This window comes from Cervus canadensis, chromosome 14, assembly GCF_019320065.1.
Source record: "Cervus canadensis isolate Bull #8, Minnesota chromosome 14, ASM1932006v1, whole genome shotgun sequence".
Taxonomy (NCBI): domain Eukaryota; kingdom Metazoa; phylum Chordata; class Mammalia; order Artiodactyla; family Cervidae; genus Cervus; species Cervus canadensis.
In genome coordinates, this window is record NC_057399.1 from 39385978 (window position 1) to 39409492 (window position 23515).

Genomic DNA, 23515 nt, shown 5'->3' on the forward strand with positions numbered 1-23515 from the left:
CCTGACTACATGGAACTTTAAGTAATAAGAGACTGTCCAAAAGCCTCCATACCTACACTGAAACCAACCACCACCCAAGAGCCAGTAAGTTTCAGAGCAAGACATACCACGCAAATTCTCCAGCAACGCAGGAACATAGCCCTGAATGTCAACATACAGGCTGCCCAAAGTCACACCTAACACATAGACCCATCTCAAAACTCATTACTGGGCACTCCATTGCACTCCAGAGAGAAGAAATCTAGTTCCACGCACCAGAACACCGACGCAAGCTTCCCTAACCAGGAAACCTTGACAAGCCAATCGTCCAACCCCACCCACTGGGTAAAACCTACACAATAAAAAGGAACCACAGACCTCCAGAATACAGAAAGCCCACTCCAGACACAGCAATCTAAACAAGATGAAAAGGCAGAGAAATACCCAACAGGTAAAGGAACATGAAAAATGCCCACCAAGTCAAACAAAAGAGGAGCAGATAGGGAATCTACCTGAAAAAGAATTTAGAATAATGATAATAAAAATGATCAAAAATCTTGCAAACAAAATGCAGTTACAGATAAATAGCCTGGAGACAAAGATTAAGAAGATGCAAGAAATGTTTAATAAAGACCTAGAAGAAATAAAAAAGAGTCAATGAAAAATGAATAATGCAATAAATGAGATCAAAAACACTCTGGAGGGAACCAAGAGTAGAATAATGGAGACAGAAGATAGGATAAGTGAGATAGAAGACAAAATGTTGGAAATAAATGAAGCAGAGAGGAAAAATGAGAAAGGAATCAAAAGAAATGAGGACAACCTCAGGGACCTCTGGGACAATGTGAAACACCCCAACATTCGAATCATAGGAGTCCCAGAAGAAGAAGACAAAAAGAAAGGCCATGAGAAAATACTCGAGGAGATAATAGCTGAACTTCCCTAAAATGGAAGGAAATAGCCACCCCAGTCCAAAAAACCCAAGATGCCCCAACAGGATAAACCCATAGCGAAACACCCAAGAGCCAATATTAATGCAAATTAACAAAGAATCAAACACAAAGAACAAATATAAAGCAGTCAAAGGAGAAACAAAACAATAGCACACAAAGGAATTCCATAAGGATAACAGCTGATCTATCATAGAAACCGCTCCAGGCCAGAAGGGAATGGCATGGACATACTGAAAGTATGAAAGAGAATAACCTACAACCTAGATTACGTATCCAGCAAGGATCTCATACAGATATGAAGGAGAACTCAAAAGCTTTACAGATAAGCAAAAGCTGAGAGAATTCAGCACTACCAAACCAGCTCTTCAACAAATGCTAAAGGATCTTCTCTAGACAGGAAATGCAGAAAGGTTGTATAAACGTGAACCCAAAACAACAAAGTAAATGGCAACGGGACCACACCTATCAATAATTACCTTAAATGTAAATGGGTTGAATGCCCAAACCAAAAGACAAAGACTGGCTGAATGGATACAAAAACAAGCTCCATATATATGCTGTCTACAAGAGACCCACTCTCAAAACAAGAGACACATACAGACTAAAAGTGAAGGGCTGGAAATATTTCACACAAACTGAGAACAAAAGAAAGCAGGAGTCGCAATACTCATATCAGATAAGATAGACTTTCAAATAAAGGATGTGAAAAGAGACAAAGAAGGACACTACATAATGATCAAAGGATCAATCAAAGAAGAAGATATAACAATTATAAATATATATGCACCCAACATAGGAGCACCGCAATATGTAAGGCAAATGCTAACGAGTATGAAAGGGGAAATTAACAATAACAAAATAATAGTGGGAGACTTTAATACCCCACTCACACCTAGGATAGATCAACTAAACAGAAAATTAACAAGGAAACACAAACTTAAATGACACAATGACAGCTAACCCAATTGAATATCTATAGGACATTCACCCCAAAACAATCACTTCACCTTTTTCTCAAGTGCACACGGAACCTTCTCCAGAAATAGATCACATCCTGGCATAAATTCTGGTCTGGAAAATGTCAAAAATTGAAATCATTCCAGTCATCTTTTCTGACAACAGTGCAGTAAGATTAGATCTCAATTACAGGGAAAAAATTGTTAAAAATTCAAACATATGGAGGCTAAATAACACGCTTCTGAATAACCAACAAATCATAGAAGAAATCAAAAAAGAAATCAAAATATGTATAGAAATGAATGAAAATGAAAACACAAAAACCCAAAACCTATGGGACACTGTAAAAGCAGTGCTAAGGGGAAGGTTCATAGCATTACAGGCTTACATCAAGAAACAAGAAAAAAGCCAAATAAATAACCTAACTCTACACCTAAAGCAATTAGAGAAGGAAGAAATGAAGAACCCCAGGGTTAGTAGAAGGAAAGAAATCTTAGAAATTAGGGTAGAAATAAATGCAAAAGAAACTAAAGCGACCATAGCAAAATCAACAAAGCTAAAAGCTGGTTTTTTGAAAAAATAAACAAAATTGACAAACCATTAGCAAGACTCATTAAGAAACAAAGAGAGAAAAACCAAATTAACAAAATTAGAAATGGAAATGGAGAGATCACAACAGACAACACTGAAATACAAAGGATCATAAGAGACTACTACCAGCAGCTCTATGCCAATAAAATGGACAACTTGGATGAAATGGACAAATTCTTAGAAAAGTATAACTTTCCAAAACTGAACCAGGAAGAAATAGAAGATCTTAACAGACCATCACAAGCAAGGAAATCGAAACTGTAATCAAAAATCTTCCAGCAAACAAAAGCCAGTTACCAGATGGCTTCACAGCTGAATTTCTACCAAAAATTTAGAGAAGAGCTAACACCTATCTTACTCAAACTCTTCCAGAAAATTGCAGAGAAGGTAAACTTCCAAACTCATTCTATGAGGCCACCATCACCCTAATTCCAAAACCAGACAAAGATGCCACAAAAAAAGAAAACTACAGGCCAATATCACTGATGAACATAGATGCAAAAATCCTTAACAAAATTCTAGCAAACAGAATCCAACAACATATTAAAAAATCATACACCACGACCAAGTGGGCTTTATCCCAGGAATGCAAGGATTCTTCAATATCCGCAAATCAATCAATGTAATACACCACATTAACAAATTGAAAGATAAAAACCATATGATTATCTCAATAGATGCAGAGAAAGCCTTTGACAAAATTCAACACTCATTTATGATTAAAACTCTCCAAAAAGCAGGAATAGAAGGAACATACCTCAACATAATAAAGCTATATATGACAAACCCACAGCAAGCATCAACCTCAATGGTGAAAAATGAAAGCATTTCCCCTGAAATCAGGAACAAGACAAGGGTGCCCACTCTCACCACTACTATTCAACATAGTGTTGGAAGTTTTGGCCACAGCAATCAGAGCAGAAAAAGAAGTAAAAGGAATCCAGATAGGAAAAGAAGAAGTGAAACTCTCGCTGTTTGCAGATGACATGATCCTCTACATAGAAAACCCTAAAGACTCTTCCAGAAAATTACTAGAGCTAATCAATGAATATAGCAAAGTTGCAGGATATAAAATAACACACAGAAATCCCTTGCATTCCTATATACTAACAATGAAAAAACAGAAAGAGAAATTACGGAAACAATACCATTCACCACTGCAACAAAAAGAATAAAATACTTAGGAGTATATCTACCTAAAGAAACAAAAGACCTATACATAGAAAACTATAAAACCCTGATGAAAGATCAAAGAGGACACAAACAGATGGAGAAACATACCATGTTCATGGATTGGAAGAATCAATATTGTCAAAATGGCTATTCTACCCAAAGCAATCTATAGATTCAATACAATCCCTATCAAGCTACCAACGGTATTTTTCACAGAACTAGACCAAAGAATTTCACAACTTGTATGGAAATACAAAAAACCTCAAATAGCCAAAGTAATCTTGAGAAAGCAGAATGGAACTGGAGGAATCAACCTGCCTGACTTCAGACTATACTACAAAGCCACAGTCATCAAGACAGTATGGTACTGGCACAAAGACAGAAATATAGATAAACGGAACAGAATAGAAAGCCCAGAGATAAATCCACAAACCTATGGACACCTTATCTTTGACAAAGGAGGTAAAGATATACAATGGAAAAAAGACAACCTCTTTAACAAGTGGTGCTGGGATAACTGGTCAACCACTTGTAAAAGAATGAAACTAGAACACTTTCTAACACCATACACAAAAATAAACTCAAAATGGATTAAAGATCTAAATGTAAGACCAGAAAATATAAAACTCCTAGAGGAGAACATAGGCAAAACACTCTCCGACATAAATCACAGCAGATCCTCTATGACCCACCTCCCAGAATATTGGAAATAAAAGCAAAACTAAACAAATGGGACCTAATGAAACTTAAAAGCTTTTGCACAACAAAGGAAACTATAAGTAAGGTGAAAAGACAGCCCTCAGATTGGGAGAAAATAATAGCAAATGAAGAAACAGACAAAGGATTAATCTCAAAAATATACAAGCAACTCCTGCAGCTCAATTCCAGAAAGATAAATGACCCAATCAAAAAATGGGCCAAAGAACTAAACAGACATTTCTCCAAAGAAGACATACAGATGGCTAACAAACACATGAAAAGATGCTCAACATCACTCATTACCAGAGAAATGCAAATCAAAACCACAATGAGGTACCATTACACGCCAGTCAGGATGGCTGCTATCCAAAAGTCTATAAGCAATAAATGCTGGACAGGGTGTGGAGAAAAGGGAACCCTCTTACACTGCTGGTGGGAATGCAAACTAGTACAGCCACTATGGAAAACAGTGTGGAGATTCCTTAAAAAACTGGAAATAGAACTGCCATATGACCCAGCAATCCCACTTCTGGGCATACACACTGAGGAAACCAGATCTGAAAGAGACACGTGCACCCCAATGTTCATCGCAGCACTGTTTATAATAGCCAGGACATGGAAGCAACCTAGATGCCCATCAGCAGATGAATGGATAAGGAAGCTGTGGTACATATACACCATGGAATATTACTCAGCCGTTAAAAAGAATTCATTTGAATCAGTTCTAATGAGATGGATGAAACTGGAGCCCATTATACAGAGTGAAGTAAGCCAGAAAGATAAAGAACATTACAACATACTAACACATATATATGGAATTTAGAAAGATGGTAACGATAACCCTATATGCAAAACAGAAAAAGAGACACAGAAGTACAGAACAGACTTTTGAACTCTGTGGGAGAAGGTGAGGGTGAGATGTTTCGAAAGAACAGCATGTATATTATCTACGGTGAAACAGATCACCAGCCCAGGTGAGACGCATGAGACAAGTGCTTGGGCCTGGTGCACTGGGAAGACCCAGAGGAATCGGGTGGAGAGGGAGGTGGGAGGGGGGATCAGGATGGGGAATATGGGTAAATCTATGGCTGATTCATATCAATGTATGACAAAACCCACTGAAAAAAATAATAATAAATAAATAAAGGAGAAAAAAAGAAACTTGAAAAAGCTACAATCTTGGCATCTGATCCCATCACTTCATGGCAAACAGATGGGGAAACAATGGAAACAGTGAGAGACTTTATTTTGGGGGTGGGGGGCTCCAAAATCATTGCAGAATATGACTGTGGCCATGAAGTTAAAAGATGCTTACTCCTTGGAAGAAAAGCCATGACCAACCTAGACAGCATATTAAAAAGCAGAGAGGTTACTTTGCTAACAAAGTCCATCTAGTCAAAGGTATGGTTTTTCCAGTAGTCGTGTATGGATGTGAGAGTTGGGCCATAAAGATAGCTGAGCACTGAAGAGTTGATGTTTTTGAACTGTGGTGTTGGAGAAGGTTCTTAAGAGTCCCTTGCACTGCAAGGAGATCAAACCAATCAATCCTAAAGGAAACCAATCCTGAATATTCATTGGAAGGACTGATGTTGAAGCTGAAGCTCCAATACTTTGGCTATCTGAAGTGAAGAACCAATTCATTGGAAAAGATCCTGTTGCTGGGAAAGATTGAAGGCAGGAGGTGAAGGGGACGACAGAGGATGAGATGGTTGGATGGCATCACTGACTCAATGGACATGAATTTGTACAGGCTCCAGGGTTGGTGATGGTCAGGAAGGGCTGGAGTGCTGCAGTCCATGGGGTCACAGAGTCGGACACAACTGAGCGACTGAACTAATGCCACTGACAAGCCAGGCGTGAAGTGAGTATAATGTAATTTTCTGGAAACTTATTCTTTAATAAATCTATGTGGCTACCTATATTCACAGTAATAATCACTGATTATACAAGAGCATAATTTAGAGAGAGTCCCTGCCCTCACAGAACTACCATATAAGCCAACAATCCCACTTTTGGGTATACATCTAAAGAAAACAATGACAATCTATTGAAGAGATACTTGCACCCTCCTGTGCCTTTTAAGCTTATTTATAATAACCAAGACCTGAAGATAACCTAATAATCCATCAGTGGATGAACAAATAAAGAATTTGTGGTATATTCAACAGAATAGCTTAGCCATAAAAAAGAAGTAAATTCTGCTAACCACAACAACATGTGTGGATCTTAAGGGTATTATACCAAGTAAAGTCTGACAGAGAAAGACAAATACTGTACAAAAAAACTCATATAAAAGGAAATCAAATTTCAATTTATGGCTATCAGAGGCAAAGAATAGGGTTGGGGGAATTAAATGAAATAATCAAAAGATGCAAGGTTTCAGTTCCAAGATAAGTGCTAGAGATATAATGTACAATATGATGAATTGTAGTTAATATTGCTGTGAGGTAAGTTTGAGAGTTATTAAGACAGTAGATCCTAAGAGTTCTCATCACAAGGAAAAACTTTTTCTTCCCTTTTCTGCTATCTATATGAGATGATGGATATAAACTATACTTCCTGTGGTAATCAGTTCACAATATATATGTCAAGTCACTATACATCTTAAACTTATACAGTGATGTATATCAATTATTTACCAATAAAACAGGGAAAAAAGAGCTGAATAAAATTTAATTGCTAATGAAGAAAAGGTCTTGTTGGAGGTGGTTCCTTTCTTGTCTCAAATTTACAGCTTTACCACAGTTATATTTTGAGAGAAGGCCCAAGAAGATATCTCTTGTTCCAGATAGGAGTAAAATTTCTTCACCACTGTTGACAGAAGTATGCATTTAGTTTCCTCCTTCCATACTGAGTGAAATTGTAGAAGCCAGAGGTTAAACTTTGAGTGAGAGAGCCAAATGACCATCTGGGTGACTCCAAAGAACATCTGGGTATATAAAACATCCAGTTTGTTTCCAATTTATCTTTTCATATCTGGGGCTTTAAATTGGGAGATTTTAAGCTCCTCTGTTAGAGGGTCAGTAGATTCAAGATTTTGCAGGATTGCAATGAGATCAGAACAGATATATGAGCTCCTAGCTTAGCATATTTGTCAGAGGCTGAATTTCCTTTTATTTGGGAGTTTTTACCTTATAGCTACCTTCCTTCATAAATTTAAAAAAAAAAAAAGTTCCAAGAAGTCAGATACTTGTGAGGAAAAGAGAAGCATGACCATAATTTAGTGAGGATAAGGAAAAATGGTAAAAAAATAAGCAGTAGTGAACCCTTAGTCATGGTTGTTAAAGGGGACCAAGGATGTTGTGAAGAGTAATTTCTTTATATTTTTAAAAAGTCTCAGTGAAACAGGGGAAAAAGTGTAATTCTTTCACCCCAATATGGTTTGTTCAAATTTGTTGTTGTTGAGTCACTCAGTCATGTCTGACTGTTTGGCACCTCATGGACTGCAGCACGCCAGGCTTTCCTGTCCATCACCACCTCCTGGAGTTTGCTCAAATTCACGTCCCTTGACTCGACGTCATCATCAAACCATCTCATCCTATGTTGCACATTTCTTCTCCTGCCCTCATGCTTTCCCAGCATCAGGGTTTTTTCCATTGAGTTGGCTCTTTGCATCAGGTGGCCATAGTATTGAAGCTTCAGCATCAGTCCTTCCAATGAATATTCAGGGTTGATTTCCTTTAAGATTGACTGGTTTGATCTTGCTGTTCAAGTGACTCTTAAGAGTCTTCTCCAACACCACAGTTCAAATGCATCAATTCTTTGATGCTCAGCTTTCTTTCTTTCTTTATTGTTCAAATTAATGATTTTAATTGAATCAAGAAATAGAAAGAGATGAGAGAAAGCAAGAGGGTAAAGAACAACATCAATCTCAGAATCAGACTGGAAAGTAATTGTGATTATTTATTACCTTATATGTTGTATCCGTCCTGACCCCCTTATAGCTATCAAAATCCCCATTTAGAATTCAAAATTCAGTGCATATTTAATTCTGTCTCTAAATTATTCCCTGTAACCAAATTTATCTATCCTTTTTTCTCAGAATATCTATGAATAACTTCATCAAAGCACTTGAAAAATACATTGGATTAGCTGGCTTAGATTTTTCTTTCAGTAGACCGAGTTCCTTGAAATCACTATTTTCTTAACTTTTTCCTATGGGCTGTCACCTTGACATTCAATATGTGTCAGGTTTTATTGTTGTTACTGACAAATCTTACATTGCTGTCTTCATAAAGTTCTGAGAAAAACATATTTTTATTGCAAAGTATCTGTTCAGCAGGGCTTCCCTGGTAGCTCAGTTCGTAAAAATCCACCTGCAATGCAGGAGACCGTGGTTTGATTCCTGGGTTGGGAAGATCTCCTGGAGGAGGGCCTGGCAACCCACTCCAGAGTATTCTGGCCTGGAGAATTCCATGGACAGAAGAGCCTGGCAGGCTACAGTCCATGGGGTCACAGAGAATCAGACACGACTGAGCAAGTAAGCACTCACATATCTGTTGGGGGAGCACTACCCACGTTGTAGTTTCTTATGTTGTTGTTTAGTCACTAAGTCATGTCCAGCTGCTGTGTCCTCGGAATTTCCCAGACAAGAAGACTGTAGTGGGTTGTCATTTCTTGCTTCATAGCTTATTATATGTATTATTAAACAAGAAATACAGAATGTGACTTTAAGAAAGATTTCTGTCTGTTTTTTTTAATGTATTAAAAATCTACTTGGGCAATTATACTTCCCAATGCTATCAAATTGAATGAGGGGGTGGTAATCTAGGAATTATTTTTGTCACCAAAAATCAAAGACTTTCCTTTGCAGAAATTACACATGCCCTGCTCTATTCTAGCCTGGTGACCCTATGAATGCTTGGCTATTTGCAGATGGATGTACAAGGGAACAGGAGTATGCTGGTTTCAGCAGTTGTACTCTGGTCATTCCTCACCTAAGATTCTTCCTTTACAAAGAATTTCAGCCATTCTGGATCCCATGCCTGTGATCCTAGCAATGAGCCCAAGGCTGAGCACAAACTACAGCTCTGATTAGTAGATTTGAACAGTAGAATTGATCACAACTTTATTACTTGCATCTAAGAGAAGTCTATTTCTAAGAACTTACATTTCACATAAGGCACAAATTACTATAAATAGCCTTTTTAGTATATTAAAACCTAGGGATCTCTCTAGTATTTTACACATGTATCCTTTTATCCTTATATTATGCCTAAATCCAGGGGATCTTCCCAACCCAGGGATCAAACCCAGGTCTCCTGCATTGCAGGCGGATTCTTTACCAGCTGAGCCGCAAAGGAAGCCCAGGATATTAATAATTATTAATCAAATATAATTAATTTCAGGTAAAAACTGATGAAATGCCTTATTCAAAATTACATAAATGTAGAATGTGGGACCAGATATTTAAATGTTATTTTCCTCTTACCCTATTTCTGTGAGTTTTGCTTTTCTAAGCTTTTTTCCCTGTCTATTCTTCCTCAAAGGAGCACTTTGAAAATTAGTTGTACTTCTGTAAATATGATTTAAGTTCCTTAGGGAGAAAGTACTCAAAGAATGGAACATGTAATATGTTTATTCAGTAAATTATTATATCAAATCATAATCCAGAGAGTTGCTTATTGAGTTGGAAAAGTACAGAAACCATAAATACATCATCTTAAAAGGAAGTCTTTTAAAAATCTTTTAAGAGAAAATCATCCCTTATCAATATTACCTTTAAAAAGCCTTTCTTTATACTACCTTTAGCAGCTAGTGTCCATTTATATTTGCAGTTCCAATCACATAATTAACACTAAACTGATTATATTTTAATTTTGGTATGTTTGTGATTTTCCCTACAAACGGTATATAGTGATATTCCTTTCCTTTCACAAATACAATCATTACAACTTTCTCTACATTTACAAATATTTCCAACTTATGATGCATAAAAAGATGCATAAATTTCCTCAAACTGAAATTGTAGAAGAAATTTAAGTATTCACTGTAGTACTAAAAAAATTATTAGATTATTATGAGCAAACCACAGTCTCAAGAATATCTCCATATATAAAAATCATGAAATCAGAATGAATTTAAAACTTGATAAAGCTAGTTAATTAATAGCCTTATGTCAGCCAATGAAAAGACCTCAGAATAAAGTAGCTTGTAGCCTGAACAGTAGACAGAATAACTCAGAGTGAGAAACGGACCCTGGTATAGTGATGAAATTACTTGGTTAATTAATTTAATGGCTGTGGAGCAATGAATTCTGTCCATCCTCTGAGAACTTCCAGGACCCAATGTAAAGCTACAAGCCACTTACTAAAAGGTCAGTTTTGAAGTGGGAGAAGAAGAACAATATTCCAGGTCACTTCAAACGCAGTCAAATCAACTAATCTTCACACCCAGAATATTTTCTCACTAATAGTAAACTGGATTAGCCATATATATATATAATAATAGACACTAGATAACTTCTCATAAGAATCTGAATCATTCTTTAGGAGAACACAGATCACCATCTGTGGATGACCAAACTAATTAAGTTACCAATATTAGTCAAACTAGATAATTAATTTATAAATCTGAGTAACTATTATAGCGGGAAAATATACTAAATATATAATGCAAAACACATATATTTGATTTGCTTAATGAGGTTAGACTATCAAATTAACTATTTAAATATAAGAAATACATAAGGAACAAAACAGTTTGTCAGTTAACTATTAACTGATTTAAAAAATAAATCTCATAACTACTTAGACTTTTCAGAAGAGATTTTAGTTTCTTAATAACAATATATTGACAAGGCAACTAATACAAATTATAGACTTATTAGAGATTAAAAATTACCCATAAAACAGAGATATCATTTGTATATTATGAGTGTATCTCAAGGCTGTTAGAAATAACTTTTGCAAGAATAGCTCTATAATGTTGAATAGCATGTATCTTTCTGTAGCTGGATGGGGAAGAGGAATTATTTCTCATCCGTATCTTGTGAGATTTCTTTCAAAAGGAGAAAAGTAAAGCCTGTGGCTTTCAAAAACCTCAAAATTCTGGAATGCCAATAGTTAGCAATGAGAGTCAAACAAAATATGACTAAGAAACTCAAAACCTAACATATGAAAAGGAAAGAAGCATTATCAGTCTATGAGCAAATGGATTATAGTAAATGGAATATTTGATACACAGAGCCTTTGGAAGTCTTCACTAAAACCTTAAATAGACAGATGGTACTCATGAGAATTAATTTCAAATTTCAACCCAGTCATTGATATTCAAAGGAAGAGTTTTAAACTTAAGTTTGATACTATACTGTTTTGATTACTGTTAATCTATGACAAAGAGGCAAGAATATACAATGGAGAAAAGTGTGGTAGTTTGAGCATTCTTTGGCATTTCCTTTCTTTGCGATTCTAATGAAAACTGACCTTTTCCAGTCCTGTGGCCACTGCTGAGTTTTCCAAATTTGCTGGCATATTGAGTGTAGCACTTTCACAGCATTTTCTTTTAGGAATTGAAATAGCTGAACTGGAATTTCATCACCTCTACTAGCTTTGCTTGTAGTGATGTTTCCTAAGGCCCACTTGACTTCACATTCCAGGATGTCTGGCTCTAAGTGAGTGATCACACCATCATGATTATCTGGGTCATGAAGATCTTTTTTGTTTAGTTCTTCTGTGTATTCTTGCCACCTCTTCTTAATATCTTCTACTTCTGTTAGGTCCATACCATTTCTGTCCTTTATTGTGCCCATATTTGCATGAAATGTTCCCTTGGTATGTCTACTTTTCTTGAAGAGATCTCTAGTCTTTCCCATTCTATTATTTTCCTGTATTTCTTTGCACTGATCACTGAGGAAGGCTTTCTTTTTTCTCCTTGCTAATCTTTGGAACTCTGCATTCAATTGGGTATATCTTTCCTTTTCTCCTTTGCTTTTTGCTTCTCTTCTTTTCACAGCTATTTGTAAGGCCTCCTCAGACAACCATTTTGCTTGGTTGCATTTCTTTTACTCGGTCATGGTCTTGATCCCTGACTCCTGTCATGAACTCCATCCATAGTTCATCAGGCACTCTGTCTATCAGATCTAATCAGTTAAATCTGTTTGTCAGTTCCACTGTATAATGATAAGGGATTTGATTTAAGCCATTCCTGAATGGTCTAATGGTTTTCCCTACTTTCTTCTATTTAAGTCAAAATTTGGCAATAAAGTGTTCATGATCTGAGCCACAGTCAGCTCCCAGTCTTGTTTTTGCTGACATTATAGAGCTTCTCCATCTTTGGCTGCAAAGAATATAATCAATCTGATTTCAGTGCTGACCATCTGGTGATGTCTATGTGTAGAGTCTCATGCAGCTCAGTATCAAAATTAAATGAAAAATAACCCAATCAAACAATGGGCACAATACCTAAACAGACATTTCTCCAAAGAAGATATACAGATGGTGAAAATTTGCTTAACTATACAAATTATCAGAAAAATGCAAATCAAAACTACAGTGAGGTATCACCTCACAACCTTCAGAATAGCCATTATTAAAAAGATCTACAAACAGTAAATGCTGGAGAGTGTGGAGAAAAGGAAACATTCTTCCACTGTTGTTGGGAGTGTCAATTGGTATAGTTACTATGAAGAACAATTACAAAGCTTCTGTAAAAATTAAAAATAAAGGTAACATATGATCCAGCAATTCCAATTCTAGGCAATAGACGTGGAGAAAATCACAATTTGGAAAGATGCATACACTCCAATGTTCATTGCAGAACTGAACAGCCAGGACATGGAATCAACCTATACGCCTTTCAATAGAGGAATGTATTAATATAAAAAAGATGTTGTACACATATACAATGGAATATTACTGGGCGGTAAAATGGAAATAATGCCATTTGCAGAAACATGGATGAACCTAGAGATTGTCACACTGAGTAAAGTCAGAGAAAGACAAATATATGATATTACTTACATGTGCCATCTAAAAAAGTGGGCAAATTATTTATAAAACAGAAATACAGTCATAGATGTAGAAACAAACTTATGGTTCCTGTGGGGAAGAGGGGAGAAGGATAAACTGTGAGAATGAGTTTGATATACACATACTGGAGTGGGTTGCCATGCCTTCTCCGGGGGATCTTCAGATCCAGGGATTGAATCTCGGTCTCCCACAATGCAGGCAAAAATGAGCCACCGGAGAAGCCAATATTAAAACAGATAACTAATTAGAACCCCCTGTATAGCACAGGGAACTCTATTCAGTATTCTGTCATGGCCTAAGTGTGAAAAGAATCTAAATAATTGGATATATGTGTAACTAGTTCACTTTATTGTATACCTGAAACTAACAGAGTACTGTAAATCAACTACACGCCAATTGAAAAACAACAACTAAGTCTGATAGTATGAACTGGAGAAAGCTGAGTTTCTGTATGTAATATTCGGGCACAGAGTTTCAAGGCAATGTCATGGTTTTATTTCTGAAGTAGAGGAGTTAGAAATCATAGATAGGGAAGACTCAGAGAAGGAAAGAGGGAAGTCAGCTGAAAAATCTGACAGAACCTTGAACCTGATGGGAGAAATTATCCAGAGAATTTCTAAAAACTAGGATATGTTATAGTAAGATTCTGCTATTTCTTGCCTAAATATCTTTCTGAAGGTGAAGAATATTGCTGCCCTCATGACCTGGTTTCAAATCCCAGCTCTGCTACTCAGCTACATGACCCCAGGAGAGCCACTTAACCTCTCTCTGCTCAATCCTCTATGTAAGGCTGATAATACTAGGGACCTACTCTATACAGTTGTTGTGAGGACTAATTGACCTAATACATTAAAAAATCTGAGACTGGCACTTCTAAACATTCAGAAGGTACACATACTGCTTTTATTCTATTAATTTGGGTACTGAACCTGCAGAGTAAGCACCCTCTTAGTTGATTGGGGGATACTTTGTTGTCAGTATGTGGTGAACAGACTGTCATCTAATCCCCTTCTTCTTACCAGTGCTGGGAAGAAAGGATTTCAGATTCTGGCTACTTCTGAAGCCTTTGTGTTTAGTGGATCTTGCTCTTAGATTCAAATATATATCTTTTATCTCTACACTAAACTCTTCTTGAGCTAACTTGTTTATGGCCTTAATTACTATTTATCATGTGTTAAGTGGAGCCATCTGATATACAGATAAAGACAATAAACGTGATCATTTTTTTCTGTATATTAAAGGATATTTCAGTAGGAATATGAGGAAATGTAAATTTTTGCAATATAGTTGCTTCCAAATGTTGACTTGCTGTTGATTTCTATTTAAATGCAAAAGAACAATCCATCAGCAGTTGTTTATTGATTGCTCAGATTTCTGCCGACAATGCCTGTGACAGAGCCAAAATGACTAAGATAATACATGAAGTAGACACAGGTGACAAATATTTACAAATATGTTTTTTTTTTTTAATATGCATTTTCAAGATTTAGCTTAAGTTCTGTCTGTCCTCTCACTAGTTAGAAAAGGGTGGGTGGGAAAGGGGCTGAGTAAAAAGCTGATAATAATAACAGTAACAACAATACTGATTTTGCTTTTGGCTTCCAAATATTAGGATTTATGACATCCAAACTCTAAGAAAATCAGAAGACATCACTATCAAACACCTAACTTGAGAATAATTCTATGTACTGATTAGTATCCTAAGTACTCATAAAAAAAATAAGAGCAAAAGTTACCCTACAGAGTGTTGCTTATCATAGAGAAATAAAAATAAGTATATATGTATCTAGATACACACACAGAGAAGAAAAACATCTATTTCTGCTTTATTGACTATGTCAAAGCCTTTGACTGTGTGGATCACAATAAATTGTGGGAAATTCTGAAAGAGATGGGAATACCAGACCACCTGACCTGCCTCTTGAGAAACCTATATGCAGGTCAGGAAGCAACAGTTAGAACTGGACAGGGAACAACATATTGGTTCCAAATAGGAAAATGAGTATGTTAAGGCTGTAAATTGTCACCCTGCTTATTTAACTTATATGCAGAGTACATCATGAGAAATGCTGGGCTGCATGAAATACAAGCTGGAAACAAGATTCCTGGGAGAAATATCAATAACCTCAGATATGCAGATGACACCACCCTTATGGCAGAAAGTAAAGAAGAACTAAAAAGCCTCTTGATGAAAGTGAAAGAGGAGAGTGACAAAGTTGGCTTAAAGCTCAACATTCAGCAAACTAAGATCATAGCATCTGGTCCCATCACTTCATGGCAAATAGATGGGGAGACAGTGGAAACAGTGTCAGACTTTGTTTTTTTGGGCTCCCAAATCACTGTAGATGGTGATTGCAGCCATGAAATTAAAAGATGCTTACTCCTTGGAAGGAAAGTTATGACCAACCTAGATAGCATATTAAAAAGCCGAGACATTACTTTGCCAACAACGGTTCATCTATTCAAGGCTATGCTTTTTCCAGTCATGTATGGATGTGAGAGTTGGACTATAAAGAAAGCTGAGTGCAGAAGGATTGATGCTTTTGAACTGTCATGTTGGAGAAGACTCTTGAGAGTCCCTTGGACTACAAGGAGATCTAACCAGTCCATCCTAAAGGAGATCAGTCCTGGGTGTTCATTGGAAGGACTGATGCTGAAACTGAAACTCCAATACTGTGGTCACCTGATGCGAAGAGCCGACTCATTTGAAAAGACCCTGATTTTGGGAAAGATGAGGGTGGGAGGAGAAGGGGACGACAGAGGATGAGATGGTTGGATGGCATCACCGACTCAGTGGAGATGGTTTGGGTAAACTCTGGAAGTTGGTAATGGACAGGGAGGCCTGGTGCGCTACAGTTCATGGGGTCACAAAGAGTCAGACACAACTGAGCGACTGAATTGAACTGATTCAGACATTCAGGAATAAAGGAAAGCATGATGATTTCAGAAGAAAATGTTAAAATATGCAAAATTTCAACCTCACAGGTTTGCATAACATTTCAGGGATTCAGAGATTCTCTTCCTCCCTCAGCCTTTCAATCGATAACCTTGAAATAATCTCCACAGTATTACTTGTCCTGCATCAAATCCAAAAAAAAAAAAAAAAGAAAGAAGAAAATTATTCAAAATGGGCATCATATAACCTGACAAACACTTGATCTGGTACTATACATTACCTCTCAGTACTGAATATGAAGCTGCAAGCCTTGTCTTATAAATGTTATGGGACCCAAAGAAGAAAAATGTTTGAATTTAGACCACTTCAAATGGAAGTAATTGAAGGATTACAGGCTCAGAGCCAAAACAAGTACAACTGTTGCTTCTTTCATTATGTACCATTGAACTGATGGTCAAGTTTTACTCACAATTCAACTAGCCTCATATTAGCTTAGAAAATTTTAAAGGATATTTGGCCAAATGGCCTGAAGTAATAAAACAAAACATCTACTGGGTATCAAATCATGGCCAACGTAACTAACATATTTACCATCCAAGGTAAAGTAAAGGTCACGTGCACCTATGTGAATGAGAGCTTTCCTTTACAGAACTATGTGTTATAAACCACTTAAAAATTGGGACATACAGCTCTGCTGGAAAACAGTTTGGAATTTTCTTACAACATTAATAATATATTTGCAAAAGATCCAGAAATTGTACTTGTGGGTACTTTTCCTAGAGAAATGAAAATTTATATTTACATAAAAATCTAAGCATAAATGTTTGTGTTTTATGTTTAATAATAAAAAACAGGCAAGAATAATGGAGAGGGTTGCCACGGCCTTCTCCAGGGGATCTTCCCTACTCAGGTATGGAACCTGCATGTCCTGCATTGATAGGTGGATTCTTTACCACCAACCCACCAGGGAAGCCACAAAGGAGTACTACTCAGTAATAAAAAAGGAACAAGTTATGATTATATGTAACAAATTGGATAGATAAATGATCTATCCAAGGATAAGGATAGATCATTATGCTGAGTAAAAAGACATCTAAAGGGTTACATATTGTATTATTCTATTTATGTATAAAAATTCTTTTGGTGACAAAGTTAACAGTGATGGCTGCCAGGGGTTAAGGTTGGAAGGATATTATGAGCATGGAACAATAACATGAAGGAATTATTTTGTGACAAATTCTGTATCTGGTTGTGGTAATAGTTATGTGAATAAATACATGTGATAAAATTTCATGTAACTATAACCTCATCTCAAAAAAAATGAGTGCATGTAGAAACTTGTGAAATCTGTACAAGGTCTTTAGTTAACAGCAGTATACTGATGGAAATATTCTGATTTCAATAATATACTTTGGTAGCATAAGGTGCCATCATTATAGTAAAGATACAAATGAACTATGTATAATCTTTAACTATGAGGATAAACTACTTCAAAATAAAAAGAAAGTATAAAATTAAGACTCCTTCAAATAAAAAGGAAGTATAAACAGTAGGAATGTATGTGCCAAAAATATACTTAGAAAAATTAGTCTGAACTTCTTTTTGGCTCTAGTTAGATTTTAGTGTCAATTTATTATTGACATAGTTTCTAGTTTATGGAAATAAACCCAAAGTGTATGACCATTGTGTCCTTCTGTTGTTGCTGTTTACCATTAAAAGGTGGCAATGTTTATGGGATATCCCCAAATATTACATACTGGAGGATGTACTACCAAATGGTTCAGTTAATTAAACAAACTTCTTGGGCATTGGTGGGAATATATTGTATCAAATTTATTCCAGCATAAAAGCTTTAAAATGCTGATATCATGAAAATATTGATGGGTGTTGGAAAGAAAGTATTTGTGAATAATTTCTGGAAATCACCTTAATTATTTCAAATTTTGCATTTGACTGTTGCTCTGATTTTAAATGAACTTTGATATCATTTCAAGACTTGAAAGACCATACTGTCTAAATACTTTAATTCACTGGGATTATATGATGCACTGTTTTGTAGTGTAACATCAGTTAAAAGTAAAAAAAAAAAAAAAATGCATAATTTTTTTCAACACACAGAAAAGTGATCTGTCTCCAAAAATACACATAATAAAATAACAACTATACTCTATATATCCCTATATAATTCTCTAATATTTTGCACATATGTAATGTACTTAGTTCTCCAATTACATTCTTAAGTTTTAAGACATAAAGTGTTTTTTCTATTTCTATTGCATCTTTGTTGTTTCTTAGCAAAGTTGATAGATGTATTTGTGGTTCATAATAATTGCTTTGTTGATTATAGAAGCTAGTACTATATTGAATGCTGTTTCTAGAAAACAAATATTTCAAATTATATCTAATCATCTGCTCCAAATATATTGCTTTCTTAGGCTTTTGTCAGCAAAACTAGCTCAATTTATCAACTCTGTGTATTCAATTGTGAATAAACGCTAAAATTTCTCCTACTTTTTACCTTTCTTTTATGAAGTAACTTAATTTTCACCAGATGTACAAAAGGTCTAGTAACTTTCATTTTATAGAATAAGAAACAAATTTAAAAGATTTCATTATTGTCAAAAGATATTCCTATTTTTAACCATTATTGTCATTATATGCATACTAGAAAGACTACAATTTATATGTATAATTATATATGATACATGTATTGAAATACACAAATATACACAAAATACATACATATATATATATATATATAAATACACTGACAATACAAAATGCTGGCAATGATATAAAGCAATTAAAACTCCAATATATTGTAGCTGGGAATAGAGAAGGGCACTGTAGCCTGTATACTAGTTGGGCAGTTCCCAGAAAGTTAAACCAACATCTGAAATTGACAAAGAAAACCCATACCAAGGTTTTTAATGCAAGAGAAATAAAAGGTCATATTCATGCAAATACTTGTATACAGTCATTTATGGTATCTTTATTCATTTGGAAAATTTGGATTTTATTTGGGAACCATCTCAAGTGTTTTTAATTGAGTAAACAGATTTTAAAAAGTTGTATTTCATACAATGCACTACTACTCAGCATTAAAATGGAAAAAAATATGGAAATACACAACATGAATGAATTTCAAGGTGTTATATGTTAAATAAAGGAAGCTAGTCTAAAGGATCCCAGTGATATGAAACATGGCATGACTAAGCAGTTCCACCCCTAGGTGTGTATCTGGAAGAGTTAAAATATTAATTCAAAAAGTTACATGCATCCCAATGTTCACAGCATCACCATTTACAAAAGCCAAGACATGAAGCAAATCATATGACCATCAAAAGACAACTGGTTTAAGAACATACAGTACATATATACAGTGTAAAATTACTCACCCCTCAAAAAGAACGAAATACTGTCATTTGCGCTATATCAATGGACCTAGATAATATTAGGCATAGTGAAGTCAGTCTGGCAGAGAAAGACAAATACTGCACAATGTCACTTATAATGTAGAAACTAAAAAATAATACAAATGAAGGTACATACAAAATAGAAATAGACTCACAGATATAGAAAACAAATTTGGGGTTACTAAAGGGGACAGGGAAGGGGGAGGAAAAAATTAGAGGTATGGAATTAACATATACAACTTATTGTATATAAAATAGACAAGCAAAAGGACGTATTGTATAGCTCAGGATATTATGCTCATTATCTTGTAATAACCTACAATGGGATATAATTTTTGCAAAAATACTGAATCATTATGCTAGACACCTGAAACTAACACAATATTGTAAATAAACTATGTTGTTGTTTAGTTGCTAATTCGTATGCAGCCCTTTTGTGATGCATGGACTGTGTAGACCACCAGGTTCCTGTGTCTAATTTAAACATTTAGTTAAAATTAATATTTCAAATTTTATAGATATATTTTGTTATTTTTTAAAATTATGACACTGTTTGTTTTATTTAGGCCATGTGGCTTGCAGGATTTAAGTTTCCCCAACCAGGTATTGAATTCATGACCTTAGCAGTGAAAGTGCAGAGTCTTAACCACTGAACAGCCAGGGAATTCCCCATTATTTTTAAATTTTTTCTCTTCTTCTCCTCACCCTCATGAGTGTGTAACTAACCAAAAAGAAACTGAAGAACTCTACAACCATTTCTAAAATACAATTAGATGACATACAAATGGTCAAGGAAGCACAGGAGAACATGCTCAACATCACTAATGATTAAAGAAACGTAAATCAAAACTACAATGAGGTCCAATACCATACTGGTCTGAATGGCCATCGTCAAAAAAATCTACAAACAATAAATGCTGGAGAGATTATGGAGAAAAGTGAACCCTCCTACACTGTTGGTGGGAATGTAAATTGGTATAGCCACCATGGAGAACAGTGTGGGGGTTCCTTAAGAAACTAGAGGGAGAGCTATCATATGATCCAACAATCCCACTCCTGGGCAAAATATTGTCAAAAATCATAATTTGAAAAGATATGTGTACCCCAATATTCATTGCAGCACTATTTACAATAGCCAGGATATGAAATCAACCTAAATGTCCATCAACAGAGGAATGGGTAAAGAAGATGCAGTACATATAGTCAATTAAATATTACTCAAAACTATAAAAAAGAATGAAATAATGCCATTTGCAGCAACATGAATGGACTTAGTGATTGTCATACTGAGTGAAGTCAGTCAGAGAAACAGAAATATCATATGATATCCTTTGTAGGTGGAATCTAAAAATATGGTACAATTAAAGTGTTTACAAAAGAGAAACAGAGTCACAGATGTAAATAACAAACTTACAGTTACCAGGCAGGGAAGCGCAGGGAGTGATAAATTGCAAAACTGGGACTGACGTATACAAACCACTGTATATATAATAAGGACCTACTGTATAGCACAGGGAATTTTACTCAATAGTCTGTAAAGGCCGATATGGGAATAGAATCTAAAAAGACTAAATGCATATGTATATATAACTGATTCACTTTGCTGTACAACTGAAACTACCACAACATTGTAAGTCAACCATACACCAATAAAATTTTTTTAAATTATTATATAAAAAATTTTTTTAAAAAGCAGTTTAAAAACTGACAAATTTCCTAAGGTTCTATTATTTTGTTCTCTATTAATGTGATTTTATATGTGACTATGAATTTATCCATGCAACATTAATGTGAAATATCTACTTAAGAGTTAATTGGATAAAAATACTTGTCACCTGATTATTAGGCTTCCTGCTGGTAATACAAAATTATACTTGGCTACTGGAATTGACTTAAATGTTCACAAAAAATGTTATTTCTGATTCTACTGACTTTTCCATTGTGTTTTATCTTCACTCAAATCAAAAGGACATTGTAGAACAAGAAAAAATGACAAGGATGTAGGATCAACCTTTGACCATTACTACTGAATTCCTACAACTGAATTTGCATCATGGGCATAGCATCAAGTAACTATGGAGGTCACAAGACGTAAGTAACGACAGTTTTGTAGTTCAGTCTGCTTATCTGTCCCGTGGCATGCAGAGTGTTAGTTACAATTTCATTGCCTACTGTGTAACAAAAAATTGGCAGGACAGGGTACGAAAAGAGCATCTGAGTAATGCAAGGGACAGAGACAAGCAAAGTTTGACCCAAGATTCATATATGTATATAATGTGGCTGCTATTTAGTCACTTTGTCATCTTAGAAAAATCACAGAATCTATCTAAATGTAGTGCCTTCCCTTAACATGGAGGGATAACAGTAAACCTTCAAACGCTGTTAAGAGGATCAAAGACAATTAATGGAATAATTTTATTCAATTATGAATAAAATATTTGTTTTGCCTTTTTGAGAGGGTACTTTTTAGGTAATCCTATAGTTTAAAGATATAGAGCACTCTATATATTCAGAGGAATTCTGATTATAATTCTATTACAGAGAATACAAAAGAACACAGCAGCAGAGAATAAAGAAACTTGCAGTGTTTAATTATATTTTCAGTAGAGTTAATCCATATGAAGCATAAAGTTGTAATTAGGTGGTGCTTTAGATGAAAATAATGACCATTTTAGGGACTTCACTTGAATCTTCAAGATGTGCCAACTAATTAGCTCATTTCAAAGACAAAATGATAGTGCAACATCGTCTTTCAAAAACTGACTCTCACCACCTAGACAATTAAGTATTTTTGAAAAGTATGATCTCCCTATGTTCCATTAAATGCTGAGTAAACTGAACTGAGAAAAACATTTTAGACATCGTTAGCTAATTTGGACACACTTTCTGATATTATTCACAAAAGCATTAGAATGCATTTTATGTCTTAAATTCCATGTGGTAATGGTTAAAATTTGGTTTCTTTTTTTAATCTCCCTTAATTATGATTCCAAATTCCCAAGCCACATACTTTTTCAATTTAAAATATTAATCAAATTAGATATCATATTTCATTCATAGCCAAGTGAAATAAACTAGTATTTAATAGGTGTTTATACATGAGATACACTAGGTTTCCAGGGGGATAAATAAAAGAAATAAATTATGAGTTCTTGCCTCAGAGGGTAATATATGAGTGTGGATTATAATCTGAAAATAAGCTAAGAAAGTTTTTATAAAGGAAAATTACCAAGTCAATACCTAAGAATAGAGATGCAGAGACTATGATGAACACATTATCTATTGGAGTGAACAGTATAAACATATCTCAAAGGCAAAAAAAAAAAAAACCCACATAGGATTTACTGAGAATGATGTTAGACTGATTCAGTGACTTTGAGAAAGGCAACGATGAGAGGTATATACAATAGGTTGCTTGGGACAAGACTGTTTAGACTGTGCAATGCTAGATTTAGGTATTTTAATTTGATGCTTTCCATTTCTCTAAATGGCAATTCATTTAAACTTTCTGAAGATAAATTTTTATCAGAGTAATAATGAAAAAGCAGAAATGGAAATGTCAGTTAAACTGGGGGATTTTTTCTTTTTTTTAAATATGGGGAAAAGATAACTAACATTTCAACTATAGTGATATTAGAAGAAAGGAAAGACAATACGCACATGAGAAATCCTGAAGAAATAGTCATTAGAATTTAAGGATGGAAGAGTTAAAACAGAATAAGAACTAGCTATCAATATAGAAAAGCTTTTAACTCCAGGCAGCTTCAAGAATTGGAAAATTAAGATGAACTCATCTAGTGTGCAGGGAGAAATATTTTAAAAGCCTGTTGAATTCAAAGAAGCAAAACATTTCAATGGAACTATCTGAGGAATCACTGCAAA